At 36.9% G+C, this 17040-nt stretch overlaps 1 protein-coding gene across 4 annotated transcripts in view; it reads right to left on the bottom strand.

Moving 5' to 3' along the window:
• Positions 1-17040, bottom strand: part of LOC119075772 — a 52830-nt gene extending 35790 nt beyond the window's left edge. For all 4 annotated transcript variants that reach the window (XM_037182321.1, XM_037182320.1, XM_037182319.1 and 1 more), the window contains exons 1-2: positions 16598-17040; positions 1151-1980 (exon numbers count right to left, since the gene is read on the bottom strand). The gene's annotated coding sequence lies outside the window, so the exon portion shown is untranslated. The remainder of the gene's footprint in view (positions 1-1150; positions 1981-16597) is intronic.

Below are 17040 nucleotides of genomic sequence, written 5' to 3'. Positions count from 1 at the left end.
TGTCAGGCTGATTTCTCTAGAATTTTTTAATTTCCATAAGGTTTTTTGATGCTGTCGAAATGACATACTTACAAAAGTAGTGATAACAGTCAAAAAACCCTTAAAAGGTAAATGTGACGCAAGTCCTTTATCTAACTTACAAAATAACTGATATCTCTGAGGGTGACGCATTGTGCGTCGTATGCAAAAATTTTATCAACAAGTCATATGCTGAGTAATTTATTGATAGGAAAATGGTTAAAAATGTACTGAAAGAATTTAAACGGAAGAAACCCGAATCATCTGCCATTTGTGACGCAATTGCGTGGCGGAACAACTCAATAGCGTATTGGTTAACTCGTTTTCTTACCATTATACGATTGAGTTGCAAGTGCGAAGGTTCGAAACTCAACCGCAACAGAAAAAAAAACCGATTGTCAGACGTGTATACCAAACACAGCTGATTGAATCGGTTCAAAAATCTGGTGTAGTTGTGTTAGCTGTGACTCGTCAAGACATTGTTGGTAGCCGCCGGTATTCTACTCCTACTAATTTCGTTTCTAATACATTAGATGTCACTAGGTTAGTCGCACAGTTTATAACTTAGCACTGAAGAAACAATTCGGTACGAAAGGATATCGAAAAAATTAGTAAAAATAACGATCCATCGATGCTCCCTTGCGGAGTAGGGTCTGTGATAATTGTGTGGCGGCATCGAACTGTCTCTTATCTCTCTGTGATATCGAAAGGAAGAAGATTATTACACGCAGGTGTTAGAGTGCGAAAAAGTCTTTGTCGCACTAGTGTGTTGGTAATATCGAGACAGCTCGCTCGTTGTTATTATGAACCTTTAGATGTTTTGAACACTAGCAAAACCAATTCTAGAGGGTACTGGACACATAAAATGTTATCATGGAGAGTGACTGGGACACGATGTCATACCTTCTACAACAACATATCTACGGTGAACAGAGAAATGATAACAGATGGCGCCATGCGGTGAGACGGCAGCAACGCCCTCTGGTTATCATTTCTCTGACGGTGAATAAAAAAAATTGTGTTTCATTACAAAGATTCTATAATGGACGCTACGGTGTGAGGGAGGGACATGGATGGTCCTTGTTATTTCCTTGCTACCAAACACAGTGCAAGTGTACCATAAATGACTTACTCATCAACATAATCGCAATGTCAGTCTTCTAGAACGACTCGATCATTCAACGATACGATGCTGGTCGACCGTTGTACGCTGATCCGTCTCGGTCGATTATCCTGCTGATGATGGTAGCAATAATGACTTTGGCAACAATTTGAAGACGTTTTACTATCAATTGCTGAACCGCGTAAAATGCCAGCAACCGTTTGAAAGAAGAACGACATAGCACTGTTTGTGGCACATAAAATTGTTCAACCACACCGTCCAATGAAAGAATTTTATCGAAACGGAAAAGCGGTGAGTAAAATGGAAAATAAAATTTTTGCCACCGAGCGTAAAGTGTCCTCGTTTGTTTGTGTGTGTAACAGAATTGTTCCACTGGGGGATATTGTTATATAATGTGAAGCACTCTCTGGTACTGCAATGTGTATAACGTTATACGAAACTCACTCGAACGTATGTTGCCGGTGGGTGGCTCAGATATTCATATTATTCGCACAAGCACACAGTTCCAACATTTCCATTTTATTTTTTGTGTGTTTCTCTATGCAGCACAACTGAATCCAGTAATAAGAGTTCACTGGGTTTCGCTACGTTATAACAATAAAAAGTTATGGAAAAACAAAAGCAGTCACTGTTCAGCACTCACGCACACCGACACACAGTCACAAGTATTATTTTTCGTTGACTAAATATTCTATTAAAATTTAGTCATCGCTTAAGGTCACATTTTATGGAGTCACGAACTGGCTGAATGGTGGAAGTCTAGCTATTCAGCTTTGTGGTAATGAAGCCGTAGATCGTTGTTCCATGTTTCCATCGGTTGTTCGCTCTATGACGTTGGTCTGCAAATAAAAATGGGAAACCATTAAAGTTCATGTTTCATTCAGCGGCAGTACGGACAGTGAATCCGATTGAAATTAAATCACGCCCGCACGTTAGTTAGCCGGCGTGACGCAGGTCCACTACCAAAAAAGTTTAATTTTTTTTTGTGACGACGGAGAATATTTACAGCAACCTAACTTCCATCGGACTTTTTGATGGATTTGGGTTATTTTCGACAAGACTGAGGTGTTCCAAGGTTTGTTCCTCAATTTTGGAGAAAGACGATCCCAACAAAAATCTCTTCGAGAAAAGTGTGACGCAGTCTTTGAAGTACAATTTCTAAAATGAATGATATCGCTAGAGTTGACACTTTCAGCTTCGTTACGCAAAAATTAAATTTTACACCCAATTTTAGTTCAAACAAGCTGGCTTAGTTTTTCTCATCATCTGCCAAATAATCGCATGTGGCAGATACATTTTCTTGCTGGTCTGTTCCTGAACATTTGCCACTTTGCGACGCAGATTTTTAGACCCGTACGAAGTACTGGGGTCTTATAGGTTTACGCATACGTTTGTAACACGTCGAATTGGACTCCCTGAGTAAGGGGAAACCTATTGTGGTTGTCTAGAGATGCCAAATCCGCGAAAAAAAAAATGTCCGTCTGTCTGTCCGTCTGTCCGTCTGTCTGGCTGCACGATAACTTGAGTAAAACGCATCCAATTTTGAAAATTCTTTTTTTTCCCGTTTGGTAATGTCAAAAGACAGGCTAAGTTCGAAGATGAGTGATTTTGGATCGACCCCTCCCGAGCTGTGGCCCAATAAGTGCTTTACGGTTTTTCGAAGATATCTCCGGACATTTAAACGTTAAACTTGTAAGTGATACGTCAAATAAAAGGTATTTACAATACCGATCGACAAAAAAAAAGTTTATGGAAATCGGATGACCGACTCGTGAGTTAGACCCCTTGGTGTGGAACAGGCACAGGGCGGCAAGCAGTTTTTGCTTGTAGGTCGGCCACATTTGAACATATTTCGTCTGTTTTAGCTTTATTAGATAGGTATTGACCGTACCAATCAGGGAAAAAAAAGTTTATGAAATTATGTTCTCCGGAGCGTGAGCTAGGTCTCTTGGAGTGAGCTCTTATCTGGCTACTCGGCCGTACAGTGAACGTGGAGTATTTTGTCAATATCTCGAGTAAATTTTGACCGAATTTCATGAATTTTTTTTTGTTTGAAAGGTATTAACGAATGTAAAGCGTCGGTACTATTTCCGGTCTCCTAACAAAATGGCTGCCGGCGGCCATATTGGATTTTAGTAAAATAGAAATATCTTGGGAAAAATGATACTTAGAGAGTTTCTGTTAACATGGAAATAATTTGTTATGTGTGTGGGGTTTCAGGGATTCCATATACGGCACAGGGGTGTAAACTTAGAACAATTTTTATTGTCGCTGCTTAGAACATTTTTGATTTTTGTTGAATGTCGTTCAAAAACATCGAATCGTTTTTTAATTTTCTGAATGTTATAGTTTTCGGCAACAACGATTTTCTGTTATAGTAACTTTTAATTGTCTTCGGCAATTGCCTAAAATCGATGGTATTTTACGACAATTTTTATGGTAAAGTGGTACACCCGTGATATACGGACATCTATATATACCTATATACAGCTATATTGAGCTATATACAGGCATATAGAGCTATATAATAGCATATATTTATCTGTGAAATGTTTATTTATAGTGAAATATAGTTAAATATAGCGGTACATAGCTGTTTAAATAGGAATTTATGAAATTTGACTTCGTACGGGGCTGTCTATATTGCCTCCGGCAATTTAGTTGTATATGATAACAAGGCAAAGAGTGGATAATGTAAGTGATTTTAAAGGGAGAATAGTTTTTCAGCAGAGAAGAAATTGAAGTAAGAGAAATGAAGAGTTTCACATTAAAGGCTTTTGATACGAATAGGTGTTTCGTACGGGTCGGCGTTAGCTATGTTTTTGGTAAAATTTTGGTTGTTTCCAATCAAATTTTTTTGGCAGATGATGAGAAAAACTAAGCCAGCTTGTTTGAACTAAAATTGGGTGTAAAATTTAATTTTTGCGTAACGAAGCTGAAAGCGTCAACTCTAGCGATATCATTCATTTTAGAAATTGTACTTCAAAGACTGCGTCACACTTTTCTCGAAGAGATTTTTGTTGTGATATCAGTCGTTTTAGAAGTTTTAGAACACTGCATTTTATAACAGCTTATAACAGAAATTCGGAAATTTGACGAAATTTGAAAATTTGACGAAATTTTAAAATTTGACGAAATTCGAAAATTTGACGAAAATAGAAAATTTGACGAAAATCGAAAATTTGACGAAAATCAAAAATTTGACGAAAATCGAAAATTTGACGAAAATCGAAAATTGGACGAAATTCGAAAATTTGACGAAAATAGAAAATTTGACGAAGAAAGTAATTCTCTATCTGCCACCATTCAAGAAATATCTACAAAACCTCAATTGACCCACCCATTTCCAACTTTCGACATTTTTCACATATGCCCCTCTGTTCTACTCGTAAAACTCTGAGACTTTGCCGAAGAAAGTAACTCTCTATCTCTCATAATCGCAAAAATATTAGTCCTTTCATCCTACGCTCGAGTAGCTCAAAATTTGGTCACTCTAATCACTCTAGCTCAAACGAATCTGCCCCGATTTTTTAAAATTATTTTTTTGTTCGAATCGTGTTACGAATACCTTTCATTTGATGGGTCGCACGCCTCTGTAGGTTTCAATACAGCTAAGCTACAGCCGAAAACGCGTTCCCGACCCTCGAAAACCACACTCAGAAACCACTTCGAGGCCAATAAAAAAAAATTCTGGTTTTTCCTGGGGTAATGGCGTATCACATTTTCATTTTTATGCCCACCCTGAGGTTCCTGCAAAATTTCATGGAGATTGGCTGACTGGTTTCCGAGATCGTCCGTCGATAGATAGATAGATAGATAGAAACATACAGAGTAAGTTGAAAGATTTTGATTGTTTGGGAAAAGTCAATTTGGTGCATTTTGTATGAAAAGTGACCAATTTCAAAACGATGTATTTTAATTTTAAAGCCACATAGTCGAGTGATAGCTCGTTTTGCTCGCATTTGAAGCGAGTGGTGATATAAACCAAAGGGTAGAAACTGAAATGTTCGGCTATATATAGTTGCCGCGTCTCAAAAAAATTTCTTCGTTCTTTTTTTGGAAGTTAGACTGCGTCAAGTCCTCCGCTATGGCTCCGGACATGATTCCTCTGGCACTTCCTAACTTTAATCGGATTTTTGGTATTCAAGCTCATTTCTCTAGAATTTTTGTTTTTCCACAAGGTTTTTCGATGTTGTCAAAATGACATACTTGCTAAAGTGCTAATATCAGTCAAGAAACCTTTAAAAGGCTGATTCCAGCTGCCAAAATGTTGAAATCGACTAGGCATCTCTTTCTAACATATTCTTAACCATATCTTGCAACCCTTTCACCTACGTGACATACTTCACGAACGATCCTTTATAAATCGCCGGTAATAATATCAAAAGGGACATTTTAGCCGAGCACTGTAAAGCATTGTGACTGGTTTGGTTGTCTTTGTATTACCACTAGAGATCCTATCTGTTCTTGTGGCTTGGAATCTGAGACTGGTGTCCATATCCTTAGGAATTGTCCCCTATATACCAATCTCAGGTTTCGCACCTTCGGTTGTCATGAACTCCAAGATGAGGATCTACCATCATTTAGATGACAAGTACCTTAACGACTTCTTATCGAAAACAGGGAAAATTCCGTAGAAGAAGTAGTAAGGTCAGTGAGTAGAGAACAGCGGATCTTTGATTTGGGTTCCTGCTTCTCAATTGGAAGGAGCCTCCAAAAACTCTGATCTAATCTAATTGCCAGATTGCCAGAAGAACCTCGAGAAGAACTGCACAAGGGACCACATATGCTTGACATGGAATATTTAAACTGGAAGGCTTTTTTTGCGCCTTTATCTGGCAACACCTAAACGCAAGGTTTGAGTTATAGCAAAAATCCACAGAACTTTGCTGTAATTTTCATAGAAAAAATTAGCCCGAACCCCTGAGCCGTTTCTGAGAACCAGTGGATGCGCTGCCACAAGCAGACAGACACAGCCTGATCTCAAATTTTAATGGGGATCGGTGGAGGGAAAAATTCTAAGATATACTGTGTAAAAAATATTTCCTTCGATCATCTGCTCTCGGAGCAATAACTGTTGAAAGTCAAAATTTCACCATTTTCGAAGAGTGATATATCTTGGACAAAGTTTCCGCGCCAGCCAGTCAAGTATGATTCTAGACGCGGTTAATAAGCTCTTTCAAATGGCGAAAAAAAAAATTTGAAAATGTTCTTTTAAGTTACATTTTCAGAGAAGTTAATTTTTCCGCTACCCTCGGTGAAATTTGGCCACTTCTGTACCTTTCTGGTAGCCTTATTTCAAACTTATTTGCCCTTAATATTGTAGCCTGAGGAATAAGCTTTTTAACGATACCAAACATGCCATACTTGATCCACAACAAGTACTGATGATGATTCAGTTTTCAATCGAAGTCAGTCTACTCGAAAATCTGGAGTCCTCGAAAACGAAATTATTAAATTTCAAGATTTTTTTGAAAAGTAGTGGACTTTAATGACTCTCTGAGTCTGTACCATACATATAATAGGGTGGAGCGGGAAAAAATTTCGATTTTTTATCCAATTTCGACATCGTGATCCAGAATCAGTAACTCCCACTGATCATTTTTCCGAAAAAAGAATTTTTTAATTTTATGATTTAGGGGTGCCGCCGATGGTATTTTTGAGTAGAGTGTAAGGGATTTTTCAAACATTTATAGCGTAGAAACCTTTTCCGATGGGTTCAATGATCTTGGTCATAAAATGTCTAGAAAAGTCCAAAATTTATTTAAGTATAACATTAAATTTGAAAACAATCAATTTTGTGGACTTACGGCACTTCAAAGTTAAAGCTCTGTTCCCAACGAAAAATTCATCAACTTTGAAGTGAAATCTCGGTATGAAGTTGCATTATGACATAAATCAAATTAAGCGTTATTTAACTTGTAATTTAATGAGGAATTCAAAACAAAAGAAATATTTGAAAAAAATTACAAATTGTAGATGTTATTGACAAAGGGTGACGTTCATGCAAAACGTTCAAGAACATCTACAATTTGTAATTTTTTTCAAATATTTCTTTTGTTTTGAATTCCTCATTAAATTACAAGTTAAATAACGCATAATTTGATTTATGTCATAATGCAACTTCATACCGAGATTTCACTTCAAAGTTGATGAATTTTTCGTTGGGAACAGAGCTTTAACTTTGAAGTGCCGTAAGTCCACAAAATTGATTGTTTTCAAATTTAATGTTATACTTAAATAAATTTTGGACTTTTCTAGACATTTTATGACCAAGATCATTGAACCCATCGGAAAAGGTTTCTACGCTATAAATGTTTGAAAAATCCCTTACACTCTACTCAAAAATACCATCGGCGGCACCCCTAAATCATAAAATTAAAAAATTCTTTTTTCGGAAAAATGATCAGTGGGAGTTACTGATTCTGGATCACGATGTCGAAATTGGATAAAAAATCGAAATTTTTTTCCCGCTCCACCCTAACATATAATTGAGTAAAAGACATTCAATTGTAATATTATCTTGATATTTAAAATTTCGTTTTCGAGGACTCCAGATTTTCGAGTAGACTGACTTCGATTGAAAACTGAATCATCATCAGTACTTGTTGTGGATCAAGTATGGCATGTTTGGTATCGTTGAAAAGCTTATTCCTCAGGCTACAATATTAAGGGCAAATAAGTTTGAAATAAGGCTACCAGAAAGGTACAGAAGTGGCCAAATTTCACCGAGGGTAGCGGAAAAATTAACTTCTCTGAAAATGTAACTTAAAAGAACATTTTCAAATTTTTTTTTTCGCCATTTGAAAGAGCTTATTAACCGCGTCTAGAATCAATTTGCACTGGCTGGCGCGAAAACTTTGTCAAAGATATATCACTCTTCGAAAATGGTGAAATTTTGACTTTCCACAGTTATTGCTCCGAGAGCAGATGATCGAAGGAAATATTTTTTACACAGTATATCTTAGAATTTTTCCCTCTACCGATCCCCATTAAAATTTGTGATCAGGCTGTGTCTGCCTGCTTGTGGTAGCGCATCCACTGGTTCTCAGAAACGGCTCAGGGGTTCGGGCTAATTTTTTCCTGTGTGATGTTCTTGTCTATCACTCATTATAAATATGAAAAAAAATTATTGGTGGTCGGCGGTCCCTATTTAATCTCGTTTCAAACCAACCGTGAGCCGTACTAACTTATCATTTCTTATCATTTCTCTACGTAAAAGAAATAACAGATTAAGCACTATAGTAAACCTCCCTTGGCCTGCGGAGACGCCACAATTTTTTTCAGACTTCATTCTTTGCGCTCCATTTTCTGCTCAAATAACTTTACTTTGGGTGCTGTAAAATATCAATGCAATGTCATAGCAGTGAAGTTGGTTCACAAGAAAATCGTAAGCGCGTAACATTAGCAATCTATGGCAAAAAGTACTAGAAATGAATGGAACCAAAATCTATTACATTCGAGGTTTAGTTTCCAAATAGCATTTTGATATAGTGAAATGCTGTTTGGAAACTGAAGCTGAAATGTAATAGATTTTCGTCTGATTCTATTACATTTTTGATACATTTAGTCATGGAATTACTAACGTCTGCAAGTTCTGCAAACTATTTTTTAATGAACCAACTTCACTGCTGTGAAATTTCATGGATATTTATCAGAGTGAAGATATTTCGCAAGAAAATAGAGCGCAAAGAATGAAGTACTCAAAAAATTGTGGCGTCTCTACAGGCCAACTGAGATTTCCTATTACACGGTGTTTAAGTAGATCGAGATGAAAAATCAACTCTAGGTCTGCTGTCATCGATAATACAAAAGAATCTGACAGCAGATCCCGAGATGGAACAATAGGTTGTCGTTTCGCCATCTCTCTCACTTAAACACTCTATATGGCATAGCACCTGCCGTTTATACCATAGATATTATATTGCTGTTATAGTACTTAAGAGAGGGCACCGATAATAATGGCAAGCAATTTATGAAAATAGATTGACAGCAAAAACTTCGTCAATTCAATTTAAATCAATATTTATTGATCATAACAAATGGAGTGTTGTGATATTTATGGACATTGCGAATTGATTTCTAAATGAGTTTGATGAATTTTATTTTTGTTCCATAAAAATAGTCTAGAGAAAAAAAACCGATGATTGAATGTGACATGAGACTCGCTACATTATTTTTGCGAAGTTTTGTTTTTATTGCTTTGATAATCAATCGAATGGATGGTAAAATAACTCGAAATGAATAATAAATTTATTATGGGAACATATTACGAAGACATAACGGTCTCTTTGTGAACGAATGGAGCAGGAAATATCAACATTTTATTTACAATTTTCTCTGGAAATTGTTTCCTCAAATATTTATTAAGAAAAGAAAGGTTATTTTTAGTTCCGGACAAGGTACAGGGACAAGTGGGTTGGCCTGTAGAGACGCCACATTTTTTTCATAGTACTTCATTCTCTGCGGCTTATTTTCATGTGAACCAACTTCACATTTGTCATTACAGAACAAATGTCACCGTATGAAGTTGGTTCACATGAAAATAAGCGCAGTGACAGCAGTAATTTTATGACAGAATGTACTAAAATATGGGAAAAGTCTGTTACATTTCTTCTTAGTTTCTAAACATCATTCTCCTCAAGGGTCTTATAGATTTACTGTCACGTTTGGAATACAGCAAACTCTTGTCATTTTAACGTTCACGTTAACAATGTCATTTGGTGGGAAGTACCAATTGTGGCACACGTATGATTTCAATAGAATTCTTGCAGAGATGAAATACCTTCCAAACATTCATGCGATCATATTTAGGCTTGATTTCCACTTACCAAAACTCCGTGTGAGAGAAAAAATTGAATCTTTTTCAATTTTGCTTTGTTTATTTGACAGCTCGCTCTCTCACGGCTCTCACACTGTGTGCTTTTTGTTGAGTGTAGTATGAATTCACAGTCATTCCGATTTGTGTCAGTTTTCATTCCGTTTTGCCTCCGTGCACACGACAGTTGGCATTCCACGCAATAGAGCACATTGTTTGGTATGACAACTGTCACGTACAAGGAGGAAAAAACGGAATAAAAACGGACGGCTTTGAGTCCACCTTTAAGTATGGTTTCCACTCAACAAAAAGTTCTTCGTGAGAGAGCCGTGAGAGCTGACAGTACTCTATTTGGCAGATGTCGATTATGCTAGAAGCATCCCATTAATGTACAACGTATGGTTATGTCGAATTAACGAATTGTAAGAAAAATGAAACTTCATTGATTTTAGGTTCGTATCGAATAGTGGGATGATGTCAATAGAAGTTTTTTTGATTTGAAAACGAAGCTGAAATCAATGAATTTTCATTTTTTTATAATTCACTAATTTGAAACACAAATGTTCTAAAAACCTTCAATCACGAGATCTTCAAAGTAAGGTATCACAATACAAAATTGGATTTAAGTTCAAATCTGATAAAATGACCCCCTGAACATTGGAGCCACCACAAAATGACGAAATTTTGACTACTGCGATAAAATACCTCACTGCTATATGGCTGTATATAAGAGTCTCGTACTAATACTCGTGCAAGCTCTCGAACGCGTACACGTCTCTCGAGCCTAGTAGAATTCATTAGAAATACAGAACAGTGACCTAAAATTCCAGTAGCACTAAATATGATTCAAATTGATAAAAATTCTAAAATTTTCAGCACAAGCTGAACTAAAACTAAAATCAGACTAGACCTCGTGAAATAAGTGAACCTTTACATTCAGACTCATCCACGACTTTAAGACAAAGGAAAATTTATGTGCACGTTTCATAAGTTGACGTTTCTGGTACATATCAGGACGTGCGGAGCGAGGACCCACACTAGACTTAGGAGGATTGTGCTACAAAAATAACATCGCTTGATATACCATTATTGCGTCAAAATAAGCTATATCCGATTGACCTATTCCTATCCTAAGCCGAACACAATTTTAGTTCTTTGTATTCTCGTAATTGAACCGATTTTTTCCATAAACAATTAGACTCTGTCTATACCCATTACTATGGTGTAACTACATAGAATAGAGTATGTGTGTAATTACCTACACCAAATTACAAGAACGAATAAAAATCGTGCCACTTATCTCGAATTACATTAACCACAAATAAATGTCACTCATGCCTTCCGCCGGCCAACATTGTACGAAAATATCCGACATTGATCTATATTATTTGTCATGCGACATCAGAGAGGAAGAGAAACAAAAAAAACCGTTTTGTATTGTTTAATGTCGTAAACGCTCAAACGGTTGGAGAAACTTGGAGAATTTTTTTTCGTTTTTCATATTTTTTACGACATTTTCTGGCAATTCGTTTTTTGTATGACCAAACATACTTTTCATGTCCTCGGTAGATATAAATGCAAAGTTTTCACTTTGTAAATTGTGAAGTGTGATGGGGGTGAGAAGTAGAGTAGGGTAATGGTCTGGGTATAGATAGAAAGAAAAACGTTAGATTCTTTTAAGTAGCAACCATAAAGGAATTTTTACTTCAAAGATGGTAGTGGCTTTACCAAGATGAAAAAAATTTAGAAAATTTAGGAACCAACCTTGGAACACCCAAAATAACCCAAATCCATCGAAAAATCTGATGGAAGTTAGGAAGTGTCAGAGGAATCATCTGCCATCCCAACATTTAGGAACCAGCTTTGGAATACCTCACTCATCTCGAAAATAGCCCAAATCCATCGAAAAATCTGATGGAAGTTAGGAAGTGTCAGAGGAATCATCTGTCATCCCAAAATTTAGGAATCAGCTTTGGAACACCTCACTCATGTAGAAAATAGCCCAAATCCATCAAAAAAAACCGATGGAAGCTAGGTAGTGCCAGAGGAATCATCTGTCATCCCAAAATTTAGGAACTAGCTTTGGAACACCTTACTCATCTCGAAAATAACCCAAATTCATCGAAAAATCCGATGGAAGTTAGGAAGTGTCAGAGGAATCATTTGTCATCCCAAAATTTAGGAATCAGCGTTGGAACACCTCACTCATGTAGAAAATAGCCCAAATCCATCAAAAAAACCGATGGAAGCTAGGTAGTGCCAGAGGAATCATCTGTCATCCCAAAATTTAGGAACTAGCTTTGGAACACCTTACTCATCTCGAAAATAACCCAAATCAATCGAAAAATCCGATGGAAGTTAGGAAGTGTCAGAGGAATCATTTGTCATCCCAAAATTTAGGAATCAGCGTTGGAACACCTCACTCATGTAGAAAATAGCCCAAATCCATCAAAAAAACCGATGGAAGCTAGGTAGTGCCAGAGGAATCATCTGTCATCCCAAAATTTAGGAACTAGCTTTGGAACACCTTACTCATCTCGAAAATAACCCAAATTCATCGAAAAATCCGATGGAAGTTAGGAAGTGTCAGAGGAATCATTTGTCATCCCAAAATTTAGGAATCAGCGTTGGAACACCTCACTCATGTAGAAAATAGCCCAAATCCATCAAAAAAACCGATGGAAGCTAGGTAGTGCCAGAGGAATCATCTGTCATCCCAAAATTTAGGAACTAGCTTTGGAACACCTTACTCATCTCGAAAATAACCCAAATCAATCGAAAAATCTGATAGAAGTTAGGAAGTGTCAGAGGAATCATCTGTCATCCCAAAATTTAGGAATCAGCTTTGGAACACCTCACTCATCTCGAAAATAACCCAAATCAATCGAAAAATCTGATGGAAGTTAGGAAGTGCCAGAGGAATCATCTGCCATCCCAACATTTAGGAACCAGCTTTGGAATACCTCACTCATCTCGCAAATAACCCAAATCAATCGAAAAATCCGATGGAAGTTAGGAAGTGTCAGAGGAATCATCTGTCATCCCAAAATTTAGGAATCAGCTTTGGAACACCTCACTCATGTAGAAAATAGCCCAAATCCATCAAAAAAACCGATGGAAGTTAGGTAGTGCCAGAGGAATCATCTGTCATCCCAAAATTTAGGAACCAACCTAGTGGAAGTTAATACTTAATGATCCCCACAATTTCCAACAAGAAACACATTCCAAAACAACACACACTACCATCCATATCATGCACCAAAATATACAACACAAATACAAATTGGCGTTTGAAGACTTTGGGAAGCTCCAGCTCCCAAGATATCGGTTTTTCCAACTTTTGAAAATCCCATTCTTATTTTTAGGCCATTATTAGCCTGTAACTAAAATTTGAGGAAAATCTATAGAAACGTTTAGGAGTTGCTGGATCCACTTTTCCATAGGATCTGAAAATTCGAGGTTTTGCTTATTTTCAAACAAACATCAAAATTTCGAATATCTTTCCCAATTTGGAAGCTGCAGTAACGTGTGATAGCTCGTTGAACTCGTAGGGATTCCTAGATTCCAGATATTCTAATTAGAACAAAAGGAAGAAGTCAAACAGTTGCTGTAAATATGCTCCGCCGTCCACAAATTTAAAAAAAAAATACTTTTTTGGTAGTGGACTTGCGTCACGTCCGCTTACTAACGTGCGTGCATGATTTTTGAGCGGAAACATCCAGAGATATGCTTGAGTAACTAGTGAAGAACAGACAAAACAAAAGAAAAACGCTGTTTCGGGAACTAGACTTCAAACTGCCTTCGCTGTTTCGAAACACTTTCCATTTAGTTGCGACAACATTATTACGCTAGAAAGTTGGGTAAGCATGCAAAATAGAGGTAAAGAACGTAAAACTTATATTTTTGTGAAATGTTGGGTCTCAAAACAGTAGACGTATTCGCCTGTTTCCCGTCGGAAAACAGAGGATGTTTTCGCTAAAAAATCGTGAGTCATACGTCAAATGAAAGGTATTGACGAAACGAAACAAAATTATTAATTTTTAAGAAAATCGGGTTTGTACATGCAACGGTAGCTATTGGCGAGAAAGCAAGAAAAACTGCATATTTTCCTACTTTTCCTGTTTTCCCGCACCTCCCTCAGTGACCTAATGACCTTTTGAGTGCAGGAAAATAAGGTTAATAACAACGCACCCATGAAATAGTAAATTACGTCCTTGTTTGGATTTTTTTTTATTTTGCCAAGTATGGCGTTTGTAGCTCGAGCCGAAGCCGAAATACAAAGTTCCAAACAATTACGTAAATCATTTTGCTCACTAAGCCCACGGGAAATGAGCTCAACGCTCATCTCAATGAAGTTACAACTTACGTAATGGAGCTTAATGGGGAAAGTTTAAACTTCTTAGTTCAATTAAAGCTGAGCCGAACCCCGCCTCGAAGTTTAGGCGCATAATTGATATCTCGACTAAATGTAGGCTAGACACAAATTCATCGTGTTTGGGTTACGTCATTCAGTGACATCGTTACAGCAAACACACCCAAATGAAGCTTGAGTGAACTTTGGGATGTTGCCAGTGCTGCATAATCGCTAGAAAAATTCCATATGAAATTTTCTGACGCGGGATGCGACCATCCTTCCTCAAATATCACAAAATGTGATAGAAGTTTGGCTAATCTCTGTTGAAGAATAATAGCCGTCGTAGTTGAGTCTAGTTCCACAGGTGAATGTCACATTTAACACAAAAAAAATTACTCATCGAAGATCAGAATTTAATTCTGTGGAAAATTATTTCCATGAAAATTTGGCGAAGAAATGTTGTTGTGACTAATACAATCCACATGATCCACATGCATCATCCACAAAAATATTTTTTTTTTCAATTCTTTCTATTTATAATAGAAAACATAATTCGCCTGACTGCAGATAGCCTTTAAGCATTGAGGAGTGTCAGAGAACATCGCGATTTGATTTTATGTTTTACCCAACACTACCCCACATAAACGTTAATTAACACCAATCATAAAACCAATCAAAAATGCCATTTAACAACTTCAAAACATCCAATTCCGCACACGAATCACTGTGAACAAAAATAAAGAATTTCCCGAAAAAAAACCAGGATAAACATAGAATGTAGTTACTACAGGAAATGAAAGCATAAAAAATGTGTACACGAGCATGTACACTCCGATTACGATTGAAATTCATCACAATTTACCCCAGGAATTGAGTATAGTATAATGCCGTATAGGGAGCATTTCATACACATCATGAACATTATGATAGTACACACTCTCTCTAGGATGGGAGAAATGGTGTAGAAGTTTTCTATGTCAACAGGACCGAACTGGTAAACCCAAAGGCGTATCGGACAATGTGTTGACACTATCTGGTCACGATGTAGATATTTCAGGACCATTAATAGCATGAAACTGTCGATCGAGAAGAATGGAAAGATCCTAAATATAGCGTTGGAAATAGAGTAGAGGAAAGCTCGAGACGAAGGCGAGGGACGCAATAGCGAGAGTCGAAATAACATTCTCCAAACAATTAGACATTTCCCAATCAACGATCCCCAGAAACGAATCTTAAAGTATAAAGCAAACGAGCTTCTGGTGAGAGTAGCGAGTAATAGAAGATTACAGTGGATGTTGCGAAAGTAATTCATTACATGAGGAAACAATTTTGTGTCAAAATCAAACTCACTCAATGTGTTTTTCAGCAACAAACTTCGGGGTAACTGTCTTATCGACATGTGTTACATTTTTCTATCCGAGCCGAAGATGAGCAACAACTGCACACGTCAAAAAATCAGAAAATTGTTGCTCAAAAAACACGGGTGAGTTCGCAAGTATCACAAAGTTATTTCTATATTTACCATACAAGGGATAACGTGTTGAAAACTATGGGAGAGAATGTGGAGGAGTTATATACAAGATTGGGGCCTACCTCTCCCATAGCGCAATGAGTTTTCGTGTGGATTTCGAGGCGAGGCCGATGTCAATAAACACTCTGAAACGAGACTTTTCATTTTTATACATAATTATGTAATGGCGTCGAAAGTAGTGCTTGAAATATGTAAAATTCATTGAGTGGCAGCGCAACATCCAACGTATTCTGGTTCATTGCCTGTTGAATGCGAAAGTTTACTCTCACAAAGGAATTTACGTAAAATGACCTCAAAAACATTCTTCATGTAATGGATCAGTTTCGAAGGGGGCAAACTGCCACATAACGGTCAACTTTCGCAAGGGGCATGCTGTAAAGTAACCTTTATTGGAACAAATAATCAAAAATGATAAGAAATCGAATTCTTGAAAGTTGTGGGTATCAATGGCATTTGATTGCCACCAGTTCGGACCTGCGATCGTATTATAATGGAGGTGAACTTGTTAAGTGTGCCTCATGGAAATGATATTTTCGTTATGTTCAGTCACGAATTTTAAGGCTTCAATTCGAATTTTTCTTTTATTTGCAAATAGGATTTTAGCTCGCGTATTCAGTGGTTGAGTGTGAGGAACTAATATAATCATGTTTGCTAACTGCACGAAGAGTTTCCTGCTTTGAATCTTTTTTTTTAAGGGCAGAATGACAATTATGTAATAATTTTCATATTTTGATAAAGAAAATTCTCGCTTACATATCGATATCTAAACGCAGCTTATCCGTAACATTCCACTGCGATTGGTCTAATTTTGGTTTCAGTTAGTGTAGTTCGACTTTGTGCTGCTTCGTATATTTGAATTTAGTTCACACGTAAAATGGAAACGAAAATTTTTCCTTCCGAATACTAAAATCACAATCGGTTATGTGTCATCCTCTGTGGAAAATTAAAAATTTTCTTTTCCCGATTACACACTATCTCTCACTGGTAACAACATCCAAAAATGCGTTCGCAAAATTAATTTTCAATTTTTGTAGTAACGTCCTCCGGGTGCCTTTTTACAAATCTATATTTTCCTCCACCAAATTCTCTTCCGTTTAATTTACAAATTTTTTATTCGATTTGGTTTGAACTAAAAAGCTGAGATAAATTTTTCAAATTTGCGGAAAACTGAGCGAAACGGGGACGGGTTTATTATC

Source organism: Bradysia coprophila, unplaced genomic scaffold (assembly GCF_014529535.1).
Source record: "Bradysia coprophila strain Holo2 unplaced genomic scaffold, BU_Bcop_v1 contig_232, whole genome shotgun sequence".
NCBI classification, from domain to species: Eukaryota; Metazoa; Arthropoda; class Insecta; order Diptera; family Sciaridae; genus Bradysia; species Bradysia coprophila.
This window is presented reverse-complemented; position numbering and strand designations above follow the sequence as displayed.